Raw genomic sequence first — 6,396 nt, forward strand, 5'->3', positions numbered from 1 at the left:
CTTATAGGTGTGAGCTTCCATACCCAGCAGAGTGTCATTTCTTGTGGAGGGGGTTGAAGGATGGGACTAGGGGTGCAGCTTAGTATGGAGAGCGTGTTTAGCATATTGGAGCTCTGGGTTTAATTGCCGTACCCCCACTGTGCTGCAAACTGGATGTGTCAGTACATAAATGCCTGTACACCCAGCACTTGGGAATCAACAGCAGGAGGATCAGAAGCTGAAGTTCCACAGGAAGTTTGGGGACATCCAGGGACAGAAACCAAACACACCCATACAACATCAAAACAAAATAGATCAAAACATAAAAACAACTTACAAAACCCCAACAAAAACAAAGAGATTGGAGGAATCAGGCTAGTTAAAGGGAAGGAGTTGAGCAAGGATGGAAATTGGTCTAGTGGCCACTTCTCTTCTGGCAGGGGTGTGTCTGCAGCTTTCTGGGGAGGAGGCACCTGCCCGCTGAGAGCAGTTCTCTGGAAAAGTGGACACTGTATGCCATCAGTGGTCAACAGTCCCAGCGGATAATGTGAGAATGGGGGACAGTCTGAATGAGGAACGCAGGGTCTCCTACCATCACCTGGCTGAACGGTTAGCTCTTGCCCTGGCTTAGACCCTGCTTCTGGGGACTTTCAAGCTTAAATCACGCATCAGGATTTCCTCTGGCTGCTTCACCCTCCACCTCTCTAATAACCATGACCTTCGGTCTTTGTGCTTGGAAGGAAGCTCTTCTGAGTGTTCAACTTTCCCATTGTTTGCATCTATTGCTTGGGTGTGCTCATTGCTCATCAATGGGCAGGTGCTTATGCCAAATCTGCTTTGTTTGTTCAGCATTGCACAAGCCGATGGGAAAGACCGGGAGAACTCAGGCTAGTGGTCCCTAACCAGCTACTGAAGGCAACACAGGCTGCTTTGCAGTGACCCCAGTGATCCTCTCTACAGGCGTGCAGAGCTCTTTTCTAATGTGCACGGGCTCCAGCCAGGGCTTCTCTCCGGGTCCTGGGTATAATCTTCTAGCACGGCTGTTGGTGCCAACACAAGACACTATGATGCTACAGGCAGGAGCTTCCATGGTGTGCTACCATTAACAGATGCCTTTTGTTTGTTTGTTTTTTTCAAAACAGGGTTTCTCTATACAGCCCTGGCTGCCTTGGAACTCTTTCTGTAGATCAGGCTGGCCTGGGACTTAGGGATCCGCCTGTCTCTGCCTCTCTAGTGTTGAGATGAAAGGGATGCTTCACCATGCCCAGTTAACTAGGTGCCTTACTTATTTATTTTAATTGAGCTACACATTTTCCCCCACTTCCCTTCCCTCCTCCCCTTTCCCTTTCCATCCTCCACCCTGCCCCCCCATGCTCCCTATTTACTCAGGAGAACTTTTACCCCTTCCTAGGCGGATCCATGTCTGTCGGTCTTAGGGTCTCTTTGTTACCTAGCTTCTCTTTAACCAGGTGCCTTTAACGAATAGGACATGACAGAAGAACTGGATGTTTCCTTCACATTCCAGCTGTAAAATACTGACTATATCCTGCTGTCACTCTTTCTTGTCCTGTTGCTTGCCCTGATGACATAAACTGTTTGCTGGATGTGTGACCTGCCTCACGGAAAGGTCTGTGTGTTAAGTAGGAGAAGCAGGATGTGGAAGCAGATGTTTCACTATTTGAACTTTAAGGTGACTACAGCTCTGGGCGAGGTAGGCGCAGAGAGATCCAGCCGCATGCTTAGCAACAGTGGTGGCATTCTGGGCTGCTGAGTTTATGGGGTGGCCATTTGTTACGCAGCAATCCATCACTGTTACAGACTGATGTAGAGGTTGGAAACTGAGGCAGAGTCATTCACCTGGGTCATTACAAACTAGCCACGACCATGATTTTTCATGAATGAGTCATAATCTTTTAACCTAGTTCTTCTGAGATCAGCAATTCTGGCTGCAGTTTGTACTTCCTGTGATGAATAATGCTACTAAGATTTACATATGAACTTTGATCTACTCATTAAGAAGTTTTGTTCTAGAAAGAAACTTACCAGATTAAAAGGTTTTTTTTTTTTTTGCTTTGTTTTATTTTGGTGGTGCTGGGGATGGGACTCACGGCCTCGTGTGTGCTAGGTACACACTCCACCACTGAGGTACATTCCAGAACAAGTTACTGATATTTTTGTAAGTCTTGGTATATTTTGCCTCATTGCCCTTCAAAAGGCCCGTGAACCTCATAGTTTTGCCAGTAGAGTATGATAACAGGTATACAAAGCTCACTCTAGGATACAGATCTCTGTGTCTGCATCACTAAGATGGTTAGATATTTGTGTCTCACCATTCTTCTGAGTGTCAGACCAGGAGGGAAAGACAGTGCAAAGATCTTGGGGAATAGGACTTCAGGTCTAGAGAAAGGTCAGCGTGGCTGGAACTTAGGAGAGTTCAATGTAGGAGGGCTTAGACACCAAAGAGGTCTTCATTAAGTTTCACACAATTTTGTGACCTTTGGTGGAAATATTTCAGAAGGTTTTTAAAAATGGACTTTTAAATTTTGTGACAGAGTCCTACATATCCCAGGCTGGTCTTGAACTTGCTGTGCATCCATGCATCCTAGACTCGCCTTGAACCTAGAACCAGCCTCCCTAGAGATAGCATTGCAGGCATCCATGCAATACTAATTAACACTTTTATTTTTAGCTGTGTTTATTTTATGTTGTGTGTATCAGTGTCTTGCCTGCATGTATTTATGTGCACATGCATGATGCCTGGTACTTTTTCAGGTCAGAAGAGGGAGTCAGATCTCCTGGAGTGGAGTGACTGATGGTTGTGGGTCACTACCTGACTGCTGGGAACCAAACCTGAATCACCTGCAAGAACTCATGCTCTTAGCTGCTGAACCATCACTCCAACCTCATGAATGCTAATTTTCAAGTCTACTTTCTGTTTTGTTTTGGGGGACAAGGTCTTGTTGTATGTCACACTAACCTTGAACTCTTAATTGTACACTGTCTCCATTTGCTGGATTCCAGGATTGTAGATGTATGTCATTATGCCTGACCTTAAATATAATTTTTTTAAGATTTATTTTTTTATGTAACTGTGCAATATCTGAATGTATCCCTGCAGACCAGAAGAGGGCACCAAATCTCATTATGAATGGTTGTGAGCCATCATATGGTTGCTGGGAATTGAACTCAGGACCTCTGAAAGAGCAGCCAGTGCTCTTAACCTTTGAGCCATCTCTCCAGCTCCATTAAATATACTTTTTAATACAATTTACTTTAAAAATTTTAAGTGTGTATGTGTGTGTGTGTGTGAGAGAGAGAGAGACAGACAGACAGAGACAGACAGAGACAGAGACAGAGAATATGTGCGTGCACTTGTGAATGCAAGTGGCTGTGAGACTAGAGGTGTTGGATCCCCCTGAAGCTAGTTACAGGCAGTTGTGAGCCACCTATTGTGACTGTTGGGAACCAAACTCAGGTCCTCTGTGAAAGCCCTGTGCTCTCCTCACTTCTGAACTATTCATGTTTTGCAAGCATTTACTATCCAAGGTCAGCAAGGAGGGAGGTTCTGGTGGGTACTCAGAGTAGGACCTGAGTAGCTTGGATTAGGAGACTAAATGGCAGGAAGAAAGGAGTGGGTATATTTGGAGGTTCTATAGGAAGTAAAACTAAGTGCTGGGCAAACTAATTTGACTAAAGCTATACAGTGGGTACTTATATTTATACTAACTATAATTTAAACGAAAAGTTTTATTTTCTCTGTGGCATAGCTACTTGATGAATGCCCAATAGACATGTGGCTACAGTCTTGGACTGTTCCGTTGTTTTTCAAAAGTGAGACTAGAACTTGGGGCCTTGTACTTGTTAGGCAAACTGAGCTACATCACCTTAACTCTGATAGGTAAGTTTTTCAGATGTTGTTGTTACAGAAAGGGCACCTGGGTGCGGCCCTAGAGTCAGGTCTCTTGAAATTCTTTGTCTGTATGGCTGCATTGCCTTGTCAAATCATATGTCGTGAAGACTCTAACTGTACAGGGAGAGAAGTCAGGGTTGGATGGAGAGCTGCTTCTTAGTCTCTTGAACAAACAAGGGTCCGCAGCTGCTTCATTACCCAGCCTCCTTCACTGCAAGGGAGTGACTGAGCATTTGGAAGCAGCTGTCACTAACTTGCTCATGTGAATTTGGTCATGGGGATGAAGGTGTTTTTTCCACCCAGAAAGGCCAGGTGTGGATGCTAGTGCTGAGGGTTTTTCCCAATGCCTGAAAGTATGGGGCAGGCCGTGCACACACTTCACAGATGGAATCATCCGATTCTGAGTTAGAGAAAAGATGTCTGAAGAATAATAAAGTTACTTTTGGTGAGTACACATTATCTGAAACGAAATAAAATGGGGATTGCAGCAAATACAACTCAATCTTCCATCTCAGAGGTTTATTAACTCTAATCCCACTGGAATCAGCTGTAGGACCGGGCAATGTAATAAAGCAGACTCATTTTTCACACCTTTTCCCCTCAAGGGTTGGTGGTACAAAAAAAACAATATTACAAAAAATCTGTTTGAATTTCCCCTGCTAATTTATGACTGACTTTTGTGCTTTTTAAAAATGGTTTTATTGTTTCTAGACACTAGTAGCTTCCACCATGCCTTAGTTCAGAGCCAGCATGGCAAATCTGTAGCACTGGGCTTTGCTTCCTGATCTCTTGGAGATGTCATTAATACATCATTGGAGTCTTTGCTGGTAACTCTTGGTGAGGCTTAGAATCCTTCCCCTCCCCAGCAGTTCAAGAAGAGAGAACAGGTCTGAAATATGATTGCTGTGTTTGGATTAGCAACAGATGTCTTAATATAAACAACAAGATGATCGTTTCCAGAATGCCAATAAAATTTGCTCATAACTGGCTGCTTCTGGGAAGGAAGGGGGTATTCTCGCTGTTTCTTTTTTTTAGGGGATTAAGGAGGCAAGATTTGTCCAGGTGAACCATGCAATGGTTAAAATATGACAGTGCCACTGTGGAGAGAAACAGAAATCAGCAGGACAAAGATCAAGATAGTTGTCAGCACTTCATAAGCTTCCCCCATGGCTTATATTTACCTGTCTAGAGTCCTTCTCACAAGGCCCTGCTGCCTTCAGACCAATGCTTCAGAAAGCACTGGGTCTCACCTCTGGTTCCACCTCCACTGGCTTCCTGACGAGCTATGTGGCAGATGTCCTAGAGAAACAAGCAAACAAGCTGAGGTGGGACAAAAGAAGTCCGGAAGCAGTGACACTCAGGGAACAAGTGTTGGTGGAGGAGTTGCTGATTAAATGAACGTAGTACAGCATTTCCTCAAGCATGGTTTTGGAGGTCTTCTGTGACTGGGAAGATAGGTCACTTTTAGGTCAGTGGAGGGATGGCATACCATGGTGGGAGCATGTAGTAGAACTACTCACCTCAAGGCCAGAGTGAGGAGAGCGCTGGATCCTACAGTTTCATCAGAACCATGCCCCTGATGACCTAAAGTATCTTGTTAGACTCCACCTCCTAAAATCTAAACAACTTTTTTTTATCTTTTGTAAATTTAAATTAGAAACAAGCTTACTTCACAAGTCAATACTAGTTCCCTCTCCCTCCCCTCCTCTTGAAATTTGCAGGCAAGTGGATGGCACTAGAAGAAACCATCCTGAGTGAGGTAACCCAGTCACAAAAAGACAAACGGTATGTACTCACTCATGTATGGATTTTAGACATAGATCTGGGGAGTGCCAGTCTACAATCCCACTGCCAGAGAGTCTGGGAAACAGGGAGGACTTTGAGGGAGAGATATGCATGGTACCCCAGAGAATGGCAATGGGGCAGTATCTCCTGAGTGGATTGGGAGCATGGGGGGAGGGATCTGGGGGAAAGAGAGGGGGAGAAGAGGAGGGGAGAGAAGGAAATGGGGGAGCAGGAAGGTTGAGTCAGGGGATGAATAGAGGAGAACAAGAAAAGAGATACCATAATAGAGGGAGCCTATAATAGAGGGAACCACTATAGGTTTAAAGAGAAATCTGGCACTAAGTGAATGTCCAGAGATCTACAAGGATGACACCAACTAACAATCTAAGCAATAGAGGAGAGGCTACCTTATATGCTCTTCTCTGATAATGAGATTGATGACTACTTTATATGCAACCCTAGAACCTTCATCCAGTGTTGGGTCCCAGCCCCCACGGATTTCTGTGCATTGCTTGTCAGCTGATAGCCACAGGTGCATCCTACTCTCCAGTCCTGGCTTACAGCCCCGGCCTTGCCTGCCTGAAATCAATATCTAGCATGAGGAGAACACGAGCTCTTACACCTGGGGTTTTTTTTACTGTGCTGTAAGTCTGTATATAAGCTTGCTCCCTCTTTACTACAGGGAGAGAAAGATCTCTTAGCACTTGCAATAAAGACATATA

General features: G+C 44.7%; 1 long non-coding RNA gene across 1 annotated transcript; it reads right to left on the minus strand.

The window, feature by feature from the left end:
- Window positions 1-4,924: 4,924 nt before the first annotated feature.
- LOC110340144 lies at window positions 4,925-6,126 on the minus strand. Its single transcript, XR_002381915.2, has 4 exons — window positions 6,082-6,126; window positions 5,410-5,507; window positions 5,071-5,188; window positions 4,925-4,986 (listed from the first exon to the last, which is right to left on the minus strand). It is a non-coding gene; the product is annotated as an uncharacterized LOC110340144 (long non-coding RNA).
- Window positions 6,127-6,396: the final 270 nt, after the last annotated feature.

Source organism: Mesocricetus auratus, unplaced genomic scaffold, assembly GCF_017639785.1.
Source record: "Mesocricetus auratus isolate SY011 unplaced genomic scaffold, BCM_Maur_2.0 Super-Scaffold_100676, whole genome shotgun sequence".
NCBI lineage: Eukaryota > Metazoa > Chordata > Mammalia > Rodentia > Cricetidae > Mesocricetus > Mesocricetus auratus.